The sequence below is a fragment of the Coloeus monedula genome (genome assembly GCF_965178545.1).
Source record: "Coloeus monedula genome assembly, chromosome: 5".
NCBI classification, from domain to species: domain Eukaryota; kingdom Metazoa; phylum Chordata; class Aves; order Passeriformes; family Corvidae; genus Coloeus; species Coloeus monedula.
The window spans coordinates 62,399,497-62,426,678 of NC_138785.1; positions in this window are offsets into that span (position 1 = coordinate 62,399,497).

Consider the following 27,182-nt stretch of genomic DNA (forward strand, 5'->3'; position numbering starts at 1 on the left):
TGAACAATAAAGAAATACCTTTTATTTTCTCCTAGGAGCAACAGAGGAGGAAGAAGGAATAGAGAATGATTCTTCAAGACATAAGACTCTACTGTGACTTTGGTTACAGATGCACTCACACATCTACTCTTATTAAAGGCAAGATAGAGCTCATAAATAAAATTCCAGATAATTCAGTATATTTAGGGCTTGATTTCATATTTAAGGAAACTTTGTTCCACATGCATGAACAAAGGCACAACAGACCAATAGTCACTCAAATTGCCAAAAAATTAAACAAGACAATGTATTTGGAAGAAAATGTTTTGAGGGAAAACAAAATGGAAAAAAATTAAAAATCTAAACATGGTTGAATTTGCTTTCAGTTTATTCCCTTTCTTTTTGCACAGGAAGAAAAACCCTTCTGTTTTCAGAAAATCAGTTCACCTTGAATATGTAGTCACCAGAAAGAACAACAAAAGGAGTAATAATGACAGCTTAACATAAAGCTTTTTTTCCAGTATTATCTTTTCCCTAAAGGCAATGTAGAAAAACAAAACTAGGAAGACTCTTTTTTCCTATAGCTGGGCAGTTTTAATGGTTTTTTTCAGGATTTATTTCCCTTCAATATGAATTTTTAACAAAGATGAAATTATAATCTAATCTTTTAACAAGTTGTTCATTTAAAAATGTGTTTTTAAAGGTATGTTAACAAATTCACAATTCTGCTTGCAAAAACAATGCTGTAATACTCTGGCTCCTTCAGTTACTGTCAATTATGCCACAGACTTTACCACAGGCTAAAGTTTTTCTCAGACTTTTCAGATACAGCACCATACATAGCATAAAACTGTTGATAGAAGCAGCAATTTTGATGGATCTCACAAATTATTTTGTAGTGCAATGTGTGCTGCATTTCAGACAAACCTGAATGCTTACTGGATTTTTAAAAGACATTCTATTCTATTCTATTCTATTCTATTCTATTCTATTCTATTCTACTCTATTCTATTCTTCTATTCTATTCTATTCTATTCTAGTCTTGCCTTTTATCAAGATCAGCATAAAAATAAGCCAATATTTGAAAAGCGTATTCAAGCTAGTATAGTTTTTTATTGCATATATATGTATATAAAAGAAATGGTAAATTAAAAACTGGATCTGATTCTGCAGTGGCCACTAACCACAGAAGTTGCATCTCTTCTTTCTTTTATAAAAAGTTGATCTGCCAGTCCTTCAGAAAGTAATCCTGCCTCATCAAACCAGTTCCAAGGAGGAATTTCATGTCCAATTATTTGAATGACTAGGATTACGTATGTAAGATCCTCAAATTCAAGTGCTTGTCATCATCATATAATTTTTTGCCAGTTGATTCATGCAACGTGAATCATGAAATACCACATAAGGGAAGGCTGTGAAAAGACTCTGTGAGTACTATGAGCCAGCTCACCTACAAGGATTATTCTCCTTAGCAAAGTGCCCAGCAAATTAGGTAAGATTGTTTTTCTGCCCGAGCTGGCTGATGCAGAAACAGTCCAGGTATCAGCCCAAAATGCTCAACAGACTTTGCAGTTCTCAGGTTAGCTGTCAGAGATCCATCTCTGGCACCTCTGCATCGCCTTGTGGTCAGACTGAAGCAGCATAATCGCTCAAATATTTAAGCAGTCCTACTCTTTAGCAGGGCTTTATGCCCTCCTGAATCACACTTTCCTCTCATCTGCACTTATGCAAAAGCAGTCAGTATAAAGTGCTACCATTCCCCTGAGAGGGGGCACTAAGCCCCTGCAGCAGCTTATGCAGGTCCTCAGAAGAGTGTGTGAGGTCAGGCTGCTGGGGCTAATTAGCTCCCATAGGGTGAAGAGGCAGAGGAAGAAATTTGGCAAGAACTCTTTTTTGAAAAGCCTCATACCATTGTAGCTGCAGCCTTATTTTCAGACAGTCCCAGTCTTAGTTTTTGCTCTGGAACCTCTCCAGTCCCCTGAACTTCACCAGGGCCTGTCTAAAGAGGAAAACCACTGAAATAGTTATGGTAGAATGGCCACTCAGGGATAGTCTATTCTTGCAGAAAAGTGATTTAATCCTGGAACAATTGCTACTTTTCCAAGTAAGAGTCAGCATTCTAGAAAGAAACCCCTTATTCCAGGAGAGAGTTCACATGGGGAGTTATTTCACTATAAACAGTGGTCAATAGACCATATGAGCAAACTCAGAATGTCCCATCTAGAGAAATAAATGCCACCTCTAAAAGATTTGGAGATTTTTTTCTTGTCATGCAGTTCATATTAGATTTCTGGATTAGATGCCTTCGTAGCAGATCATGTAGTGAGATTGGGACATAATTATGCATATTTTTGTATAGTAAATTTGAAAAATCCTACTCAAAAATGAAAGTGTTCCAAGATAATCCAAGATTTTGTTCTTTTTTACAGAGCAACTGACCTATTCTCCCCAAGTAAGAAGAAGGTAGAGTTTTCCTTGTCTACCATGATCTTCTGGGTTCATTGGTACGTGTGTGAGGCTCTGTTTCTTACAAAGGACGCCAAGAAATACAAGAATTGCTCAGTATAGATCAAGTTGCACAGGGGCAAGGAAGCAGAGCTGCCTGGTAGATGGAGCAGTGGGCTGATGTTCTGGAAACAGACCCTATTTCTGGGTCCCTCATTGGGTGATGCATAGGCTTTAATAATTGCTTTTGTAACATACTCAAAGACCTTATGTGGGATGCACAAACTGGGTAGATCTATGCAATTCATATGTTCAGCAAGTCTTAAATACAATATACATTAAATGTTTTTGATTCTGATTGTCCTTCCCTATGTCTGTAATAATTAGACACTTTCCTATTAAATTGTTTCTTGTAATAACAACTTGCAAGTGCTTCAAGATACCCCGAGCCTTCTCAAAGCAGGACACTTGGTTCATTTATGTTTGTATGATGGAGAGTATAAGTCTCGACATTATCAAATAATAACAACAGCAGAATCACTATTTGTACAATTTCTTGGTTATCAGTTATAGTAAATACTCTTTCCAAGTAATTTTGTTGATAAAATTAATAGACTTGCAGAAAAAAACCCAACTAATCATTCCTTTCAGCCTTTATTGGCTTCTGTGGTTGGGAGGGGAAACAGTCTTGAACATAACTCCTTGTGACTGTTGTACAGAACTGTGTTCTAGGTCAGGAGAGCATTTAAATGTCTGTGAGGAGCTGCTTGGGACCTCAGTGAAGAGAATAGAAATGTGTTCTTAAACATACATTTACGAGACCAGCCTTCTAAATAGATGCTAATTCTGAGTCGCTCCATTAGTCTGTAGTTAATCTGGAGAAAGGGGAAATATGCCATTTTCCTGCATGAGAAGTCAAGGTGAGAGAGAGACAAAATCGTTCTTTCCTTCTCCCTGGGAGGAACAAGGTAGCAGGAGAAGCACTCAACACCTGCTGCAGCCATGGCCACGATGCAGTGGCAGAACAAGGGCTGTGTCTGGCAGCTGGCACAGAAGAGCAGATCACTGCTCAGCAGAGGTTTGGCACATTCTGGCCAGAGAATAAAGGGACTCTTTCACATCCATATCCTAGAAAGAGTCTAAAACCTGCCTTTCTGTTAGCAAACACGTTGGGCTTGCTCTACAAGGTAACAGTGCTGTCACTGCACTGTGCAAAATTCCCATGTTTTCTTCAGAGTTTTCTCTACAAAATGCAGAGAAAATGTGTAACTTTTTTCCTGACAGGGTTCTGAGGAAGGTGCACTGGTTTATTTATTTGCTCTCAGCACCAGGTTACAGAAAAATAATGCGTAAAAAGACATGAGGCTGGGCATGTTTGATGAAGGAAAGTATTTGTTTTGGGTGAATGTAAAGTCCTAATTTATTCAGGATATTTTTTAGGTCTTGCACTTTATCCTTTTTTAATTAACTCATCTCTAAGCTTTAAATCTTGTACAAAAATATTTTATTGGAATTTCATTACCCTTGTTTTCCTTGGAAAGGCAGCTTATAATCTTCATGATATTATTGTAAAGCCATCACTAAGCAACATGCTTTGGCATTTGTATAAGCCTTTGTCCACCTCCTTCCCTCCACCCAAAAGCACACATTTGCATTTACTGTTAAAATATTATGGATGCTGACACCAGTTTAGCCACAAGACCTGGTGTTAGACTGTCTCTAATTGATTTAATTATTCATAATTGCTCAGCTGGGGCTTATGTGTACTTCAGCATGATTAAGGGAGAACATACAAGTCTGCAGCTAATGATGTGTTCCATCATAATTTACAACCATGAAGTCGCTAGAGCTAAATTGCATAGACATAGTACCTTTCTAATCCTGTTTAAAATGCTTTTTCAGATCTTGCCAAAAAAAAAGAAAAAAAAAAAAAAGAAAGAAATAAGCCAACCACACTTCACACTTCTGATGCTTTTCATAAATGAGTTTTAAGGAAAGATTGAAACTAGTATGCAGTCTTCTGGTTTCTTTAAATTAAAATTATCAATAAAATCAGATCAACAGATCTGAGTCCATTGCAGTTGTGATTTAAATGCAATGCATTTCTTTTTGTTGCCTCCTTTCTAAGTGCACTTACTCATCCCTCCTTTCTACTTGCTCATTGTATGCTAAATATGATGAAATTTTCTGTAAAGACATGTCATTTGTGATTATTAAAATATAAAAGTTACTTCTGTCAATAAGATGCATGAAAATGATTGCACAGTGGCTTCCTTAATTGTCACCAAACATGTTTTCATAATTAGTTCAAGACAAGCAGTTCTGACAATACCATGTACATTTTATGAGACAACATCCCTGAATGCCATTACTGAGGGATGGTACTTTTCTTGTCTTTCAGCAGTTCCTTACAGATGGTGAACACTATTGGGAAAAAAACCCAAACAACACAATAGCAAAAATACTGAAAATTAACAGGATTTCCAGTGTCACTGGCTAACTTCAGACAGGGCCTCTTTTTCTGCTTCTGATTGGGAAAAAAAGTCATACTTTTCAGAAGGGTATGTGTCAGGAGAGGAAGAAAAGTTGCAGTATGCTGTGAATGATGAATATTTCTGAGATTTCTGTAGCCTTTACATTGTTAACAAGGAGTTCAGCTCTTCTTAAAAGTTCACTCAAACTTGTGCCTTAACCAGAGAGAGAAAGCACTGTTTACAGGATGATATTCAGTTTAATCTTGAACTAAATGTTAAATCAGACTGGCAGGCAATGCAAACTAGAAACTGCAGCATCATTGCTGTGATAGAAGGGCAGTGTGGCTTTGTCTGGAGCAAGTCTCAGTTGTTGCTAACATGGCATTAACTGTCTGCAGTACTTTGTATTTTGGATGCTTCTGAACAAAGAAGGTTCTCCCCCAAGTCCTGGTTCCTAACACCCACTTTTCTTTTTTGGACCTTGGAGAGACACAACATCCAGCATTTAGAACTGCAATGCATTATCAGAAGGATGTAATTACAATTATTTATTTAAGCTGGTTCTGAACCACGGAATCCTGATATGAAGCTGGAGCCAGTAAAGGCTTGAAAAACTACTGACAATAAGCAATTCTTCATGGAACAAAACTATTACAATAGAGGGTCTTTGATCTTGCCTGTCTCCTGTTGCCAATTGAACTTTGTCACCATGCACTGTCATCCACAAGGGAGCACTTTTGAATTAAGCAGTCTACAGCAATTTAGTCTGTTCCAGCTTTGAAGTGCCAACATCAGTCAGGCTAGTACTAACTTTTTTCATTAAATTTTTTTTGAGTTCTCTTAGGAGTTTAGCAGTCCTGGCATTTAGATAACTAAAGTCAAGGAACCAAGGCACTAAGACATCAAAAGCAAGAGGGGCCCCTAAAATACAAATGTGAACAATCATTAGGCTCTAATGGTGCACTTCATTAATGTCCACTTCAAAGCAAAAGTTTACTGACTTTGGGATTGACTAATTTACACATTGTGGGAAATTGCTGCCAGCCATGCATGTAACCACTAAATGTTTCTGGAATAAATAGAAACGCCCTCTTCCTTCAGAAATCAGGAACTGCAAACTGAGCCTTTAATTGCAAGATGGCCTTTCATTTGAATCGGAATGGAAAACCTGTCCAGCACATAAATCACTAAAGCTGTGTGTAGTTATCATACAGACACACAGATGTCAATCAGCAGCCTTTTGCAATCTTGTCTCCCTCCCCCACACTCTGCAGCTAAGTAGGAATATTACAGCATGGTCTAGTTTCTTTTGGACATGTTCATTTATTTAGTTTTTGCAAATTCTCATTTTACTTTGCAACCTAGAGCAAGTGAGTAAGAATAAGTAAGTAAAGCTCTAAGTAAAACTAGTTACTGTAATGCTGGGACTGAGTTTCTTTGGGAGGAGGGACAGAGCATAGTGGTAAGTCCTGTGTGAGTAAACAAAGTACCACTGTGCCAACAAACTGCATTCACATTCAAAGGTGTACTAGTTCAGTTACATCAATTAAAAAAAAAAAATCATAAACTAACCACCAGAGTTAAAATCATAATTCAGATAATCAGAAAGGAAGCCAACCATGCTCAGAAACATCTACAGTACTTCAACTGTCTAAGCAATACCCTCACGCAGAAATGCCTGAGATGATGTGGGCTGGTTTGTAAAAGAACTGAGCACATGCAAACGTTCTTATGCTGTCAGTAAGGATTGCCTACACTACAAAATGTGATTGTGTTTGAATGGAATTGTGATAACTGAGTGAGAGGACGGGAGGCCAGTCACAAGTTAGAGGTCAATGGAAGCCAGGAAAAATTGTGTTCAGCTGATGCTATGGTGAATATAATTTGTCCTTGTCTAAACACTAACCACTAAGAGACAGTAACATCCCGCCATCTAACTAGATTGCTTCCAATCTTGTTCCAGCACAATCAAATCTTTTATCTAGGCAAGCCTCACTGTGACTGTAAAATCTCAGCCACTTTGAAAAATCAAACTGTTGGCTCTTAATGCCTAAAAGAGCCTAAAACCCATTTTTTCTTAAACCAGATCTGTATAGGATGGCTAGAAATCCACACTTTAATGGGAAGTTTTTCAAAAAGAAAACTATTTTGGGTATGTATTGGGCAAAAAAAGGAGAAATGGTCGCCAGGGGTTATGATGAAAAATAGGGAAAATTGTTATAATGTTTCTGCTTTATATTTCAACTAACTTTCTTAATTTTTAGCAATTACCTTCTTGTTGCAACATTTTAATAAAAGTCTGTGCCTTCATGCCTGGTAGGGAAGCTAGCTTGCCATGGGCAAGAATGGCCTTAAAAAAAAAAAAAGGGAAAAAAACCCACTTAGCAAACCACAAATTTCAGAGACCTAGTCACATCTGTGTTTTATCAGCTTTTTCCGGATAGTATTACACCAAACAATTGTCTGCAGATCGGTAGACAGCTGAGACTTTAAAGTGCTGAATTACTGAGAAAATGCTAGAGATAAAAAACAGCACATGTATCCTATCAATGTAATGAAACCAACCTGCTGCTAGCGCCATAGTGCCTTAGTTCTAAGTACTCTATAGAGGAACGGAAGGCTTTCATTTAACTCTTAAGAGGAAAGCAAGGGAAAGAAGAGTAAAGGTCATCTAATACCCGCCTTAATCACAAAACTGAAATACTCTCAGATATATGAAGGGAGGAATGCTTGGTGTTCAAAATAAAACATCAACTGCAGACTACAAGAGTGTGTCTGATCATACTGGGGGTAGCATTTCCTGCTGGAAATTCCCAAGACTTTGGTTGATGTCAAGTGGAGTTACAGACACAGAGCATGGCAAAAAGCTGAAACTGAAAAACCTGGACACTCAGGCACTGCCACATAAAGGCCGATTCAATCTACCAGAAAACTCTCCAACAGAAGGTAGATTCAGAAAATCAGCCAGAAGGTACACTGGAAATGAATAATGGATATTTCCTGAATGGAGCATGGTTATTAAGCATCATAGCTACTACTCAATTACAGATGTACAAGTTGAAGTTATGTTTAGAACAAAAAAGTATTCCACAGTGTTATTTGGTTTCTTGGGGGTTTTGGGGATTTTTTAAATATTGTGTTAGGTTTGCACTGCAGTTTAGATGCCAGGTTTACTTGGCAGTACTTGACCATTCTCACTAAAGGCAGTGATAAAACTTCAAGCATGGGGGCAGTTATTGTTCTCTGGTGTTCTTTCACCCCTTTTAAAAAAGGGGAGAATCAATTGGAGTTTGTGATTTGTTTCATAAAAGTCCAAATTTTACTCTGCTGACTTCTACTGGAATAACAGCTAGCCTAAAATGACTGCATAACACTGGAAAAACTTTAGCCTTACTGTTCTTACAGTTCCACTGTAGCAAAGCCCAGAAATTCCAATGAGAACTGATCTGTTGTACAAGGTACTGTATAACAGAAACTAAATATGGCCTCTTCTACAAAGAAACTATGGAAAAATCAAAAGGTAATGAGTGAGGAAAAAAACCCAGGTTGTTAATATAAACCTTTTTGTATTTATATATATTTTAAGCAGGTTTTGATTAAATGTATGAAAGTAGTCTTTCTCCACTAGTCCCTCAGGCTCTGAATGACTCTCAATTAGCCATTTAAAGTTAGCTAATTTTTGTCTGCTTTGTGGTAGAACCATAGAAGAGACACATGAAAGAGGAAGAATATTTACTTTGAGCAAGAAATTCCTAACTTTAGGAGCAGTGCACAAAGGCAACAGAGACTTTTATGAGCAAATAGAGAATATGTCAGCTGAAGTGGGCAGCATGGAGAAAGTGTGAGAGATAAGAGTGGACAAGCAGAAAAAGTAAAAGTATGATATTTTAAAATCAAAAAGTGGCTTTAAAGCCTTTGCAGTAATCTGAACATACCATCAATACCACCAGTAGACCTAATGCCTGATATTTCCACTGCATGAGTGTCTTCAGCTGAACTTTCTTACAGGAACACCCATTTTTGTATATATATGTATATATCTATATCTCTATATTCTTGCAACTGGGCATCTCATGGACACATACTTGAACTACAGTTGAACATGTGGCATAAAAAAAAAGATGAAGTACAAACCACTCATTTCATGCATTTCTAGTTAGTTCCATTTTAATTCACTCAATTATTCAATCAAGTGCAATATAAATTCACCTTATTGTCACCTAATTTAATACATTCTCAGGGGAAATATAGTGGAGAACAGAGTAGCTTGTAATTTATTTTTAAAGCTCCTTAATTAAATGTCCAAATCCCCCAAAATGACATGGAAGTATATAAAATGGACTTTTATACACCAAAATTCTTACTAAGAATTGGATTAGGAGATTGAGATGTCATGCATAAATTAATTCTAATGAATTACTGGGGTCAGTCCATCCTGAATGTTCTCTTCCACCAGCCTGCAAGGACATTTCTGCAATCCACTCCATAGGTTAGTGTTAATCAACCAAGAGGTAAAGAGAACTACTTACAAATTTTGTGTCAGATAGATACTTTCTGTTAAGAGAACAGAATATTTAGATATATAAAGACTATCCAAATATTAAAAGATCAGAGTAAATTTCAAACAGCTTTATGAACAGAATATGACTGGAGTCACCCAGTGTATTATGGTTTTAGGGAATTTAAGCGATGAAATTAGTCCCATCAATACACAAATATAGAAGATTTGCTTTTGTTTACAAAGATAAGATTTCAAAAGTCTCCAAGCAATAGCGCATATCATTCACTTATTGTTCCAATTCCTTTCTTCTTTAATGTTGATTGATTTGAAGATTGTCTTTAATTCAAAAGCTGTTTTCATTTTAGTTTTCATCTTTCTGTCATGTTCTAAATGAGATGAAATTGAATTACCCTCAAGTATAAACAAAAGAGTTTTGATTTTATTTGCTTTATCCCCCAAAGACTGCAAAGATTGCATATACGCATCTTTTCATTTCCCCCACCTCTAATCTAGAGACCGTTCACCATGAGTGGAGGAAAATTCTGTAATATCAGTCATTTCTTACACTTTGTGCATCAAAATGATAGTATTTCTTATCCCCCAGAACACATCTATGGCTTACATATTTGTAGTTAAAGTATCTTGCATCACAGTTTGTGTGCAGTGCTACTCTGCACTGTGATGCGTGTCTCATTCTGGCGTGCAGAGGCTGTTCCTTCATTCAGTTGCTGTAACTCAGCATTTAGCTGTGAATTAGCTTAAAAGTAGGATGATACAGTTGCTAGGCCAAAGAGTTGATCCACATACTTTTGTCTAGATAGCTTGTGGCTCTACAGAGGATTTTATTTTTTTAATCATCAATGTAGAACATAGGAAAATATAACTACATGGCCAAACATGAACAAGATCCTTCTCTACAGATCACATGGTTTCCTTTTAAAGGGAAAAGAAAGAAGGAAGAAATATAATTTTAAAGGCAATTTTTAGTGGATTTTCTTTTCTATTTGTTAGTTTAGTTGGTTGGTTTTTGGGGGTTTTTTTAAGCAAAAAAATATGAGTGGTGTGAAATGTGAGAACCCAAATCTTGGGAATTCTTACATAACCAGTAGGTCATGTCCAGCAAAGGGAAAACATAATCATACCACTGCATGTGTGCTTTTCCCAACATCACACCAGGCTCTGTGGTGGGAGATGGTCAGAACATTTGTACTTAATACACAAGGGTAAGTACTTTTAACCCATTTTATTTTGGTGACAGTGCTGTCCTATATGATTCTCTGTAACTGCCCCTGGTTTTGTGTTTTGTTACTCACATCATTTCACTGCCAAAACTCTGCTGCAGCTGCCTGGGCACTCTCCAAAGCTGTGCCAACCTCAGCATTACATTACTTCTGCACATGGCAGGGACTGGTCAGCTCTAATGTCATGGCATTTTCTTCCATCAGTCACATTGGCTGAACAGAGAAGGGTTTGGGTTTATGCAGAAGGAAATGCACACAAGTAGCTTCTGCCTAACAGAGTCAGACACTGACTCGAGGTAGTTTCATTTCCATGTTAGCATGAAAAAAAGAAAAAAAAAAGAAATAAAAGGAAAGAAAACCCCTTCAAATAAACCAAGCACTTTAGTAGTCTTAAAGGTCAGTCCAAACCCATATGGACTAATGTAAAGGTGCTGTAGGTCAGCACTTCTGGATTTATAGAGTGAAAATATGTTTTACATAGTACTGAAATACCTCAGTCATTCTTACTCCACATTTAAAGGCAACCTAGGAAAACATACATCAGCAAATAAGACTCAAGAAGACAGATGGCTCTCTCAAATATTTAGTGCACACAAAAGCAATTGAAAATTCTTTGATTAGCACCTTTGCCTTATGCACAGTGGCTGGATCCCAGCAATGATTTAGTGGGTCTGGCTCAATCACTGCTCTGATGACATGTATTAATTGTTATTTCAGCAGATTATTTCTCCTCCAAGCCTATTAATTCTATTCTGGTTGAATAGCATGCACTGGCTGTCAAAAGCTTTTACAGTATTTTTTTCCTTTTCAAATTATGCAGTCTCAAAATTAATCTGCAGGATTTTGAAGTTCATATGTAAAATACAAATGATTTTTTGTATTTTGTATTTAAATTTATTTTATTAATTTTTCAGGCCTATGTTGACCAACTGCTAACCTAATGGTTCCTGGTTGGAATTTAGCTCAATTTTGTCCAGTGGAGGAAATATGCCAATATGTGTTCTCTTGTTTTCAGCTATTTATAGGATTCATAGCCACTGATTTTGGAATACATTTTTATCCCGAAAGGCTTCTAAGCTGTAAGAGTTAGTCTAGAAAGCACAGCACAGATTACTTATTATCAAGGCTGGGAAAGTAAAAGTTATTTTACTGATCACAAAGAATAATGTATATACATTATCTCTTACTAAAACATAATCCCTGTTAACAGAAATAGAAGGAATTTCTCTTTGATTGATATGAAGCTAAGGAAGCACAGCAATCCATTCACAGTTTAGAGTGCCATTTTATTCTATGATCAGTGCAGTGTCGTCAGAGAAAATGTTTCTGGAGATTCATTCACTGCACATTTCAAAGACCTAAATTACAGGGAATTATGGACAGCAGGAGGAATAAAAATGAAGTAGTGGTGATTTAAGTGACATGGTGACATAAAAAAGTTACAGGATGCACAAAGTCTCAAAAACTAGGTATAACTATTTATGTGCTAAAACTCACACAATAAAGTAGTGGAGCATTAGTAGATATTGCAAAAATGCAACAAACTGTGTGGAGAATTTGCATAAGAACAGGAAAGAATGTAATCAGTACTCTCTACCCGAGGCTAGGAAGAAAATATTATGTTAGTAAAAAATAGGAATATACTCAGTAAATCTAGTGTAAAATGTGCCTTTCTGTCTCCTTAGATTGTTTGCAGAAGTGATGAGCACTGCCATTGTTCTTTAATTCAAATACCATCAATAAAATAGGTGATTTATTTATTTTCAAAATAATTCCATTTTTTCCAGATTTGCTGTAATGTGCCCAATGTGAATGACATTACCTTCATTTATCAAAAGCACTGAGTATACTAGGTGAAAGGAAGAAGACAGCGTCTTTACCAAAGTATTTAGCCAAATTTCTACAAGCTCTTTGGTATCACCAGTAAAGAGCTGGAATATCAGACTTGATCCAACAAATTTACAACTAAGCTACTTTCAGTACTGCCTTAAAAAATGAAAAACTGGATTATAAGCTCCATGCATTTACACTGAGGACTGAAGGAATCTATATCAATAGCTAATTTATGCTGCCTCTTTACATGTATACAGGGTCAGCACAGTCAGCAATATATTCAAATAAGATATTCTGTAGTTCTCAGTACAGATACAGATATGTTCTTTATGGTTTTAGTTCTATAATCATATGATTTTTAATTTTAAATGGCTAATGCTGCTTTTAACTTATGTGATAACAAACACATTTTTCATTGGTTTTCATAAGATTTTGCCTTTTAAGACACACTCACCACCATGAAATCCAGGATGAAAACAAGGTAAGCATATTATAAGAAAGAAGGTAATCAAATTTGAGAATATACCAAGTATTTACCTTATAGTAATGGTAATTACTTTGGATTCCTTCTTGTGAGCAACCTGTTCAAAAATGAAGCAGTATTTAAGAAAAGAACTGTCGCTTTCTTGATTTTCTTGCTAATTCTGCTATTCCTCTCTGCAATGTCTTGCCTTGAACTATTTTTCAGATCTTTTTCCTCAAACAGTCTTCTGGTTGTTCCTTGAATGTTGCTGTTCCCTTGAAATTGTAAATTGGTAGCAATTGACAAATCAAACTCTTCCAAACAATTGACTCTTGTAAGGTGTCAAATACAGACACAAATTTTAAAGGTTTCCCCCTTCAGTAATTTCATCCTGAATCAACGTGGAAGAAACCCTGCTTGAGTAATCCACAGTATTCACAAGTTTAAACCAGAGCACCTTTTTTCAGTGAAATATTTAATTCAAGCACCTGAGCAAATATGGACTCTCAGGGAAAGATGCCTACATTTCCTACCGTGCAGCCAGTTCTGCACTATAAAGTTATTGTTTTTGCAGCAGTAACAAGGCCTCCTTTTGCTTAGTGGACACTAGTTGTGAATTAAAACATTGAAAGTAAGCAGTCTGCCAGTTTTGCAGACCTTAACACATCATTCTCCATGACAACATGGAACTCAGAGGAAGGAAGAATATTCCTGGGGGAAAGCTGAGAAGTGCAAGGAATTATTTTTTTTTTTTTTTTAATCTGGGATGTGGTGTTTGTTTTTGTTAGCTGAAAACTACTGTTTGAAGTCCGTTTGTGTTGGTAGATTACTTTATCTACTCTTCCTCAGGGAACAGACACTACACTATCACTTTGTATACACTACACTGATAGTGCCTTTACATTGAGCATGGAATTGTAAGCCACTATGTTCAAGTGCTTTATTTTCCCCTAGAGCTCTGAAACACTAGAGTAAATTTGCCTGCAAATGGAGGAGAGCCTTGTTTTATTGTTTATTCTTTTAAAGTTTGAATTTGTATGTTGAAGGGCCAAAGAGGCTTTTAAATATGCAGAAAATTTAAAGATGCAAGAAGAAAAGGGGTAAGAAAAAATTATTTAAATAATAAGAAAAAGCAATATTTTCTAAATTATAACCTTTGAGATTTTCTAAATTATGCTGTAAAATTGCCTTGACAGAAAGTTATAAGAGCACCACAGAGAAACGCCCTGTTGGAAAACTATAAACATATAAAAAAAAATTTTCAGATGCAATGAAATTGCGTAAGAGCCTGGGTCCCCACAATTGCCATTCAGATCTGAGTTCCAAACTTGTTGAAATGTCCCTGAAAGTTTTCTCTTACAGCAACAACAGCCATGTTTCTGCACCCAGGTAACTCCTTTAACAAGGAAGGAACTTTACCCTTTTTTAAAGGATGAAGTGCCTCTCAAGAATAGCTTCAGCCACACTTTACTCCTTAAGTGTTGGTGTGCACACACAGCTACCCACCCTAGTCCCAAAGAATGAGGTTATTGTACCCTCTATTGATGCTGCCAGACTTTACCTATGAAAATAATAATATCAAAATTTGTGATATCTCACTTCCAATGGGAGGGAATAAAGAGTTTCCCATTCTAGCTGCCTCTTCTGCTGTGTTAACAAGTAGACAGACACTTCTATGCCCTGTGCATTCCACTGAAATGGTCTCTGTCTAGTTCAGCTGCAGTTCTGATTCAGGAGGGAGGAAAACAGATCAAGTTATTTAACAGCTTGACAGGACAGATACAAACAAGGTAATAGGAACAGCAAGCATAGAGTAACCCAGGTCTAAATTGGTGGTGGAAGGATTCCTTCCATAGAAGGCAAGACCGTGCTTCACACTGTGCAGCTAGTGTTGTAAAGATGTTCAGTGTAAAGATGTACCCTGCCTCCCCTCATCCAGGACACATAAGGTCTAAGTCAGTGCAGGATAGACACTTTAGAGAATTCATGGCACTTTATAAGTGTCCTCAGTTTCCCCAGTTGTAAGCAATGAAAGAGAAGTAAAGCCATATCCCATCTGCTTTTGGTAAGGGACATGGGATTTGGGATTGTATTATAGGAAATCCCACCCCGTGTAGGGCACTTAGCAGCCATTACATGCAACTACTGAACATCATCCTCAGGAGTGAAATAGGACATTTTTTCACTGTCCAAGACAATACAATTTAGAAAAAGAACACAAGAGAAACAGGCAAGGGAATGTATCAAGGCACCTATTTTCACATGAGGTAGTTGGGAACTTCGGATGCCTGTTGCATAATTTAAGCAAAGTTTGAATCTGTGCTTGAGGTCCCACTTGCCTGCCTTAATGTTATCATCATACCAGGTCATTAGTTTGGAACAAAGAACAGATTTGTCCAAACCTGTAATGGGGAGAGGCCTGAACCTTGAATGACATTTGCTTTTGTGGCACCAACACATAGCTGTTGTCAGAAAAGTTGACATGGGCCATGACACAAAGTGCCAAGAGGAAACATGGTAGCTGTAGGTATCAGAAGACTAAGGTTGCTGGTAAATGTTGAGAAGACATCCTGAAGGCATCCTACATCCTTGTGACTTAGTCCAAAAAGCTGGGCTATGGAACGTGCAAGCTCTAGCCAGCTCTGTAAACTGTACTGCTAAAACACAGCACAGACACTGCCAGAATCTTGTGCTCACAAGTGCTTAGGAAGGCAACTTTGTTAAAAGACTACTTCTAGCAGAGCTCTGACAGCATCATAGAGCACCACCTTTTTTATCAGGTTTAGCATAGACAGCTGTCATAACATCTGAATTTATCATCAATAGTATAATTTAATTATCCTTCCAGTGGTAAATTCTTAAATATCTCTTTTCACAATAGATCTCAAAACATCTTGAAAGATAAAACTTCCTGGTTTACAGGTGCAGAAACTGAAGCACACAGTAATTAAAGTGGTGTCATCCATAAAGGTAGTGGTTCAGACATGAAAGCTATCCAGGCAACATCCCATCACAGAAGAAATTAAAGCAAGCCTCTAATAAACTGTAGAAAACTGTTAGTGAGGTATGGAACTTAATATTTTTTTACTAGAAACCAAATTTTAAATCCAATGAAATCAAATCCATGTTTCTTCAATAAGCAACTTTCCAGAGGTTCTTTCAACAGGTGTGACTGTTTTAGCAGGTTTTATTTTTTAATAGGACAAGTCTTTGCAGGCAAGAAAAGGGTAAATCAAATATTAGGTAAGCTAAGTATCAGAATATTCAAAAATTTGCTAAAATTTATAGAACACTTTTAGTTCGATATTTTTACTTTCTATTACATTTATTTTCATTATAATACAAATTAGGTCATTTTAGGTCTCATCTTTCTAGAGAATACAGTTTCATTTCTGAGTGGAATTTATTCCCAGGACTGGCTGTTAGAGAATGGACCCCTGAGCCTTTTCAAGGGTTAGCACCTCTCTAATGGCTTCTCTCTAGCTCTTTTTCCTGCAAAAATGGGGAAAAGAAGTCGTGACCCAGGGAAGTATGCATTTTTGTGAGAGAAAAGCCATATCAACCTGTTGGGAGCTTCTAGAAGCCGCTTTTTACTGCTGCAGTGTAAAGAAACTCCAGGACAGTGCTTTTAGGGTGAAGAATCAAATTCAGAAGGGGTCCGATGGGATAGCTTATATTTACACCTAAGGAAATAAATTCTGCCTTCCACTGCATCTCATATTGCTTCAGTGGTACTGGAGTGAGATTAGAGGGAGCTAAAATTGCAGGGTAACATGTGTGCTTGGATGGTAATCTGTGTGCAAGAATGATCAGATGCCCCATTGTAAGTCAGAAGTACACCAGCACAAATCCCGACAACCCCAAAGACAGGGATTATTTTTCTCTCAATACAGAGATGTCAGTCAACAAATGTAAGCACTGCTCATGATCTTCAGAGAAGACAGAAATATTTCTCACCAGTTTGGGAGTTACCCCAGTTCTGGAAATTTAACTGCCCTTACTTCAGCTTTACAAGCCTATAACTAGACTCTGAATGTCAGCCTGAGTAATTTTCCTCCTGCTCTGTTTAGCAGGCTGGCAGTAAATGCTTTGGTTTTTGTTTGTAGTAATCTACTGTAACAAGAATCTTTCCACCCATTAGAATTTCAGGAGGGATTTTTGTCTGATCATTTCCATGCAAACGCCACTACAATTTGCAACAAAATGGGGTTTTTTTCCAACATAAATCTATTCTTTTGATCTCTCTGCCTTTTAAAAATAAAGGCTCATTGATCCATACACTTTCTGGACATAAAGGCTCATAGTGAGTATCTTCTCTGTCAGCCTATATATATAGGTCATAAAATTATTTTTTTTTTCAGAAGCTGGATTAAAGCACTTGAAAACAGAAAAGCTTGTATCATACAAGAGGATTCCTAGTAAGGTCCATAATCCCCCTTTGTAGGCAGCAGTAAAACATACATAAAATATAAAGTGTGATAAAGTCACCCTAATATTCCTGATCTCATGACTTGCTGGCTGTTCCTTTCTCGTGGATGATGATAGCTAGCTATCTAATCAAAATGCATAAGCAGTGTCTGTTCTTTCCACCCCCAGACCCATTCATTTTCTACTCAGAATCTCTGCTTGGGGTAGTATAATTGATTTCGACATAATTTACTGCTTACTTGGTAATGCAGCATTGCAGTCTCTGATAAAAACCGTATCAAGTCACAGCACCGGTCTAGAGCTTGAAAGGGAGGCAGTGTAATCACTTTCTTACCCTAATGCACCTCCATCTCATTTCTGCTGGGCAAGGAGCTGCAAAGTAATCATTGTTAAATGACTGGCTCCAGAGGGTCTTTCACTTCTCTGCCTGACCACTTCTCTTTGTCTCTCTGCTTTATTTCATGAGGAGGCAGCGGGGAAACTTTTCATTGTTGGATTGTCATGGAAATAAAAGACTATGATTATACTTGCCTACCATCAGACATCTACCTCTAGTGCAAAGCAGATACCCGTTCCTGAATTGCCATGGAAAGCAGTGGTATGGGAGAAGGATGTGAAAGAGCAAGTACTAAAGAGGGAATATTTTGCACTAAGATCTTTGTTATTCCACACTTCCTGCACACGACTAAATACTTCTTACTGCTCTCACTGCCACCTGTGTTTGGCAATGAAGCACCGCCTCTCTGTTCCCCACACAAAGCCCCCGTACCACTGCAGGATGCGGGATCTGTCTGCAACAGCTCCTCACCTCTGCCACTCTGCCTCACCAGCACCCACCTCTGCCAGGGTGCCCACAGCAGCTCTCAGCCACCTTCAGCAGGCTGCCCAAAGCAGCCCTTGGCCACAGCGGGTTTTAAAACAGGCTAATTGCAGTCTTTCGGGATAGTTGAGGGCAGCCACGTGGGGTTGTGTTGCTGTCCACAGACCTTGCCAGGCTCAGCTGTTCTCTTTGTAAGGACATAAAGCTCTGGAACTTCATGAAGTTCTTCCTCCACCTCCCCAGCCATCTCAGACCCATCTCTTACGGGGGCCAGGCTTCTTCTCTCTGAATCGCTTTTTCTTGCACTCTCCCCGCCGTGTGGCACCGACGACCAGTCAGAGCCGCTCCCCTCAGCCCTCCATCCCTGGGGATGATTTCTGAGGGGACAGAACGGGGGGGGGGGGGGTTCCCAAATGTGGCCAGCCCTACGCCTGCCACACCCTGTCAGGATCGGGATGGCTCTGCCTCCCCTTTGCGGCACCCACCCGGGCTAAATGGCTTCTGCTGCAGGAGGGAGGAGGTGGAGACTCAGGGAAGGGCAGAAACATTATTGGGAGCAAATGCCAGCACAGCTGGGTCGGCAGAGATCTCATCCCGCACACTGGCTGAACTGCTGGGGAGATGAGGGACAAGAGTGGGAAAGGAGTATTTTATTCCGGTGCCTGGATTTCCCCAGGCTTATTATTGTTTGCAGTGATTTATGTGTCATTTGCATACATGGCTAAATGGGTTACAGCACTTCAGACTGCACAATTTCACCAAGTATCAGCCAGCCTGTGTCCTGGGATGCAAATGTCTGTCCCTTATCGGGGGATGGCTGGTCAGTTACTGCCTCCTGGCCACTCCTGCTAAATGGCCAGATATGCCTTGCACATCTGGGGAACTGCTGAACCCTGGCCAGCTGAATGTGTACAGGGCTTCTCTGCTAGCCCTTAGCTGTCTGGTCATGACGTGAAAACAAAGCACAGAGAAAGTATCACTTACTAAAAAGCCTCTTACGCTTCCCACTACAGCAGTTATTTTTAAAACAGGCAACTGTAAACAAAGTAAATTTGCAAAGGTAACCTCATTTTATTAGAAACTGAGATTTATTATTAAAACTATTAAGATTTGGGAGTGAGGTTTTAGAGTCACTTTTTAAGCCACAAAGTATTTTGCTTGACATTGAGAAGACTAATTGATTAAGTTGTTTTTTAAAGAAAATTGAATAGCAGTAATCACTCAAGTAGTCTATAAAAAAAATCCTTCCCACAGTAGCATCCACTCAAACTCACTAATTAAAGTGATTCTTCCCACTCATTCACACCATACACTTATCTGTAAGAGAGTAAGATCTCATCCCCATGAACCAGTTGAGCCCAGTCCTGGCAGAGACCAAACACCACTGATGACCAGCATCTAAGCTGGAGATACACGTGGGGAAGTTGTGCAACTACACCAAGGCTGCCATTTCTGATGGCCACGAGCACAGGTGTTGTACCAGTGGTGCTGGGCCGAATTGATGTTCTGTCCTTGCTAAATGTCTGAATTAAAGTAATGGGAATTTCTCACCTTGTAATAAATTGCTTAGAAACAACTGCATTTCACAATTTGATATCCAAACCTTAACAGAGAAGGAGCTGCATGTGACTGTAGTAGACAGGTAAGCTCTCATGCAAGCTGGCTTTTACACGCTGACAATCTAATCCAGACCAGCTTTATTCTTTATGTTGTAAACAAGTTTACTTTTACTTTGACAACAAGCTACTATTGCAGGAAGAGACAAGACTGAAAACAGTGTTTATAGAGCATGAAACAGTAAAATAATAGGTATTATACAGCAGATAGTATTTTTTGAAAATACATAAAAAATAATGAAACAAATATTTGTTACAGCTGGAAATCAAAAAGCCAATACACTTTACTTATAAAGTACTTTTCTGATATCCACTGGAAGTTAAATTCAGGCCTATGCAGCCATTTCTACATTTAGACATAGCTCAAAATTCTTTGCAAGTAGTACTGTTACACGGGAAAACTTAGTCTGTTTAAAGACATAATGTTTTCCCTGGCTTCAGTCAGTAGAGCATTCTATTCCTACATGGGGAAAGAAACCCCAAACACCCTGACAGACTACTGACAAGCCCAAGGAAGCCAGGAAGTCAAGACCAAAACTGTTCCCTGCTTACCCTGAGGTGCTCAGTGAAGCACCTCAAATGTTGGACACAATCACCCACTCTCTTAAGCCACCTTGGAGGCAAAAGCACGCCAAAGAAGAGCAAGGTGAATTCATGATGAGATTTTAGCCCTACTTAGGATGTCTTAATGGATCATCCTAAAATTCACAGAATTTCTACTGATTTTTTTACCTGAAAATTGTTTGTTTATATTGCTTTGCTTTGGTTTTGTTTCCTTAAATTATTGCCTTTCTTGCATATTTAACATAGACAATCAGGGCACAAGTTTATTAGTTTATTTTAACAAAATCCAGAATTCTTGATAATTTTTGAATTTGCCTAATATATTATAATGGGTTTAGATGATATTTTATTTCTTCTGAAACCTTAAAAGCACTAAATGATGGTAAAAATCTGTGCTTAGGAAACTAATAAAAGGGAGACTTGTGTTTTGAGGGCTGGAGCGGAGGTGACAAGCAAAAGAATACCTGTCAAAGAGTACACAGGAGTTCAATGGATTGGACTGTGCTCCTTTGTATGCTCAGGTTCTAGCCTGGAGTTACTCATGTGCTTGATATTAAGCACACACATAAGTCTGTGCAGGACTGGAATCTATTATTGCCATGTTGACATACATTTGTTAAGGGTTTGATTCTGCTAACATTTCTATTGGCAACACAGGGAGATGCAGTAAGGTCCTGCAGTTCAGAGGGAGATGGAAGAGATTTCAGGGAGCTGCTAATACACTCAACTTTAGAGGCCATTCACAGTAAACCACATTTTAAATACATTTCCATGGTCATGTTTATTTCTAAAATACCTAAAGACATCAATCAAGTTGCAGATTAAAGAGATATATAAGGATCCAGCCCTAAGAACAAGACCATTTGAAAAGATTTATTAACGGTTATTTATATATTTGTCTAGTTCCTGTAAGATCTCAGTAGTGTGAATAAGTGGTTTAAAAACTGTTCCTTATTTATTGGCCTTTCAGCTATAAATATATATTTGGCCTCTGTATTTTTTTGGTAGCTTTAAAATATATTCTTTTTTGTCTGGATTGAGGCCTAATAACCCAAATTTTTGTCCAAAGCATGGGTTTTGAGAAACACAGATTTCCTGTCATATCTTCATTATGGCAGCTGCTGTTATTTAACTGATAAGATTCTGGTAATTTAAAAAAACTTCTACCAGGAGCATAAACCCATACTTGTCTACTTTGTCTTGGGACCTGAGTATTTTTTTCCTGGAGTGTTTGAACTGTGTGCTCAGGCAATCTTAACCTTCTGGTTTAAATCCAAATGTATCAGCTGCGGGAAGCACTACATTTTATTTACACATCCATTACCCCCAAAGAATTTAATGTGCCATTTCCATCAGAGTTAGATTTCTAGGAGCTGAACTTGGATTGCTTTCTTGGGGAATGAACTTGCACAATTTGCATTTATGAACTGAAGACTACAATGGCTTTATTCATTGTATCTCCCCATTTCAATACAATGCTGTATGGGAACGTAATGAAATATGACAGATGAAAGTGGTGGAGTCAGTTTTCTGAGACAGTGCATGCTCTGCACTGAAGCTTGTTGCAGGGACAGGACACTGCCTCTGTCATCTTCTCCATTTGTCCTCACATAGCTCTTGCTGAGTTAGCCTGCTGGCTGAAAACAGTGTAGCATAAAGTTAGAAAGAAAACAGCTTTTCTGGGAAAAATCATTACTGACTTCAGTACTACAGTGGCTAATATTGCTAATGTGGCTAATATTGCTAGTGTGGCTATGTAAAGCTTTCAAGCTACTACCTCTGCAAGTCTTGATACTACGCTACACCCACTTGGTCAGCAGCAGCATAGGCTCCCTGGCAGAATGCGGATGCACAAGAAAGGCACATATTCTGCATTTTAATAGGATTGACCAAACTTTTGAAATAGCTGTCATCTTTCTACAACAAAAAATCCCTTAGCAAACAAATATTTCTCTTGTGGAAAGTCTGTGAATAAAAATTTTGTGTTAGACACCCTTTGTTTGAGAGTGTATGGTCTGTTTATAAAAGTTACCTTCACCCACATGTTGTAAGGTATTTGAACCTTGATAGTGTGCCGCAGCCAAACCATCTTTAGCTATTCTTATCAGAGGCCTCAGAGTGGGACCAGGCTGGAATTACCTTCACTGGCTTCACCCGGTCTTTCCACCTTCAGCTGCAGCACATCTGCCCCAAGAGGGTTTTTAAGCTCCAGTCTGAAGGTTTAGAGAGGGAGGGGAGGAGTGGGGTAGGTTTATATTTGTTCTTTGTCCTTTGCTGGCTTCTTGTTTGGATTTCCTGGACTAACTTGGCTGCTGAACACTGGATGGGTTTTGTTGTTGTTGTCATCATCTTGATGCTGCTTGCCTGGATCAGGAGCCCCACCTGTTAGAGCCCTCAGGAATTCATCAAGGACTGAAAGGTAAACTGTGCTAAATTGGAAAAGAATTGGGAAAGAAGAAGCTGAAAAACTAACTACCAAGACAGCAAGGAATAGATAAAAAAGGACTGTGCTGCACTAGATTAAAACCAATCATATTATCAGAAAAGTGTGTGCAGAGCTCATAGACAGACTAGAGAAACCAATCAAGCAATGTGAAATCTTATGCACAGCAGTTGCAAAATGTATATGTACTGTTTTATGGATAAGTTGTAAAATGTATAGGTAGAGTATCATGTAAAGGCTGTGAGATGTATAAGTAGAATAACATGTAAGTAGGTAAAATGCATAAGTACTGTGTTATGTAGAAGTTGTAAAAAGTATAAGTAAGAAAATGTATAAGTAGAGTGATTTGTATAAGTAGTATAAGCTAAGTAGGTAGAATGACATCGTACCCTACTTATACACTTTGCTTATTTATACAAACATGTGTCAGTGGAGTGTATTTTAAACAATAAGAAGCCTCTGTGAAATCATATTGGTTCATTGATCAGAAGGCATCAGTTCCTGCACCCACAGACTTTGAAAAGCAGAAATTCTCAGTGCCTGCAGTAGAGGTTATATCTGTCTCTTCCTTTGAGCTTCGGCTGAGTGTGGTGATGAACTGAAGGTGTAACACTATCCCCTACCTGCACCATTTCTCTACAGTTTACTGCATATATGAACCCTGCACCAGCATCTCCTCAAGACTGTGGCAAACCCATAATTTCTATCAAAATTTGTCATTCTTGAGAAGTTATTAATCAAAGCTAAAGAAAAAGCTAACTCAATGTCAATTTGCTTTTGATTCTCTGCCAGGTAAGTAATATAGGTTAGAATATTCCTGCCAGAAAAGTTTTATGCAAGGAAGGTTGTTCCTTTTTGCAACCCTCCCATGCACCAAACTGTAATTATTGTGGTCTTTATTACAGTAGAAAAGGCAAGCAAGGCCCATAATCTCTTGCTACTCCTTTGCAGGAGTATTTTCTTAATATTTTTTGTTTGGGAGGCAGGACAATTCCTAATAATTTTTAAACTCCTTTTTGTTTGCTATATCTATCTGGCCTTTGTGCTGGGAATCATAATGTAGACAGATTGCTTGTGGGAAAGGATTTTAATTCCTTAGATGTCTGCACAAGTCAGAGCTACAGAAAACCTTTATAATATCAAGTGTTATGTACAAATTATTTTCTGACATGATCTATTTGTAGAAACATCTCATATTGGCCAAGAGATTTTGTTTAGAGAAGGATAGTTGCCTGTCTTATCATGTGTTTCAGCTATCCTTGGCCCCACTCTTCTGCTGATTTTCTTCTTATCAATAACAGCTACATTGCATCATGTCTCAAGTGTCTAAGTTTAGGGCATGTGATTCTGGAATCCTAGAATCATGGAATGGTTTGATTTGGAAGGGATCTTGAAGATCAACTCCCCATGCCATAGGAAGAAGCACCTTGCACTAGACCAGGTTGCTTAAAGCCCCATCTGACCTGATCTTCAAGACTTTCAGGGCTGGGGCATCCACAATGCCACAATGTTCCTGGGCAGCCTATGCTAGTCCTGATCACCCTCACAGTGAAGAATTTCTTCCTAATATCTGCTTTAAACCTAACGTGATAGTGTCCAGACAGCTTGTGCATGTCCCCAGTGAGGGAGACTCCATGCAGTCTCTGGACAATCTGTTCCAGTGTGCAGTCATGTGCACAGAATCACTGAATCACAGGATGGGTCAGGCTGGAAGGGATCCAGTGGATCCTCTGGTCCAACCTCCCTGCTCAGGCAGGGTCACCCTAGAGCACATGGCACAGGATTGTGTCCAGAGGGTTCATTGATAAGCTCCCCTCATGATGAAGTTGTCTTTTCTCGAGGCTGAACAGACACGGTTCCCTCAGCCTTTCCTCTCAAGAGAAATGTCCTAATCATGTTTGTCACTCTACCTAAAAAGATCCTCTAATCATCTTTGCCATTCTCCACTGAACCTGCTTTAGGAGCTCCATGTCTCTTGTGCTGATGAGGCCTTACCAGGGCTGAGTAGAGGGGCAGGATCATCTCCCATGACCTGCTGGCAGTGCTCTTCCTAAAGCATCCCATGGTACTTGACCATCGTTTGATGAACCTAAGCTAGTAGCCTAACTCTGTGCTCCTTTACTGAATTTATGCAATTCACTATAGAAAAACAAAGCTATTAAAGGAAGAATGATCTTTAAGCTTTTTATTTCTAGGGTCTATAAATTAGGTATACCACAGCACTGAAGCAGATTCACAGCTTTCAGACCAGAGTTGCCTCATTTTTGATGAGTTTAAACATATCTTGCCAAGAATATCAGGCCTATCAGCCACAAGACACAGGTGCCTCTCAGGCATTAAGGTTTTGCTTTAGTTCATGGGGAATTGTGATTATAAATGTATTTCAAATGCTAAAATACCTAGCTCAGTTCCTGCTTAAAGTGAGTTGAGAATTTCACACACCACATGTATCATTTTCTATTTGTATTAGCTGTAAGGTGCTATGAATCTCCTTCTTTGGTATCTAATTTCATTTGTGAATAGTTTATTAACTCTATTCAAGACTTAAAATAATGCTAAAAGTGTGAATTCCCATAGGTGAAGGCCCCTAACTATCTGCCTGACAACACCTACCTCCATTTTAAATGAACACTTTGCACCAGCTGTTCATGGAGCGTCAATAATTCAGAGTTCTGCTGAAAAACTCTTTCTCAATGTTCTCGCTGTTTAACTTGAAGTCTTGGGACCTTACTTCCTGAAGTTCTGAAGACATGCATTTGAAATGTAAAATTGAGAACTGTGGTCTGGACATAAGCATGCAGACATGACCATGAGAATTAAAGTATAATTTTTTTCCCCTCTGTTGCTTTTTTCCCACAACTTCTGTTTGCAAAGTGAAATAGAGACTTCAATCTGTTCTACCAGCCCTTTGAATGTGACATTCCAGAGATTTATTAGGAGCAGGTGTTAAATATTTTATTCTCTTTATCTTGTTACTACACCAATAATTTACTCACTCTAATATGACTGGATATTTGCTAAACTCTAACATAATTAGTGATGAAAAAGGGCTTCCTAATAACCACAGTGCAGTTCAAGTACATGACATTAATTTTTTTTCTCATTTTTGTTCCAGATTTTGGCCTTGTTACCTTCACTTGTAGAATGTCAAGTAGTGTTGCCTTCTGGCAGATTTGTGCAGCACTATGTGAGCCATTGCTACCTGGTAGCTCACTTTTCTCACTAGTATTTATTCAATGATTCTAAGGTAAATTTTACATCACAAACTGATGTCAAATAAATGATTTATGCTTTGCCTGGCACCATCTCCTAAGAAATCTGATTAGTTCAACAGAATTTCCAAGATCCAAGTCTTGGAAATCAGCTGAATTTCTCTTGAGAGTCTCATTTAAATGACAAGAAGCATAACAATATTGGGTGTCTGCAGTTACCATTTGTTTAGTGAGAGCCTACTTGTGGGTTTATTTATTCGTTATCAACAAATGCTAATCAGTTGTGAGAGGCATAGTTTTGTTTTTTAAAAATGTTTACTAAACTTAATGGTCACAGGTAAGGTTGGGTCTGTGGGGTTATGTAGTAATATATTACCTCAGAATGCTAATCATTCTACTTTTATTGTCTTCTGAAGCTATTGTTACAAAAAGTCCATTTGAGTATTAAAAATGTCTCCAAGAAACTTAAGTTTGAGGCTCTGCTGAGGTCCAGCCAAGATGGTGTCAAGTTCCAAACCATGCCTACTCTGTGGTCATATATAACAGTTATTTATATAACTATTAAAAAACTACTTTATTACTTATATGCAGGTGGAACAATTATGTTGACATATAGAGTTTCATGAGCAGCAACATATTCTATTTAGTAGCTAATCTATGGCTTTTTTTCTTCTTCCAAATATAAAATCCTAGCTCTAGAGGACAGCAATTTCTGTGGTAAGCATGAAGATTGCCTCTTACCTCAAACTGACACTCTTGTTTATTACTGCAGGCGCCTGTGATCTTGGTTAGCTGCAGAGTGATTCTCTGTAGAAATACAAACAATACATCACTATCCTCTTCTTTGGTAGACACGTACCAATCCAGTGGTCATCAGTGATACCAGTAGCAGACCACCCGAGCAAGTGGAAAATCCCTTCTACTCTCTTTACAATTTTCAAATTTCCACAGCTGAGCTCAGCTCAGATACACTGGTTCACAGATTAGCATAAAAATTTACTTCTGTGTGGGGAGAAAATCCAAACAGTCATTTGCTGAAGTTATAAGCTTCATTTCATTTCCTCTTATAACGTGATCTAAATGCTGTGGAAATTCTCACTTACAAAAAAATTAAAAATCAGAAGGCAGGCTCCTTATATGTTGTCAGACTTCTAGTGCAGCAT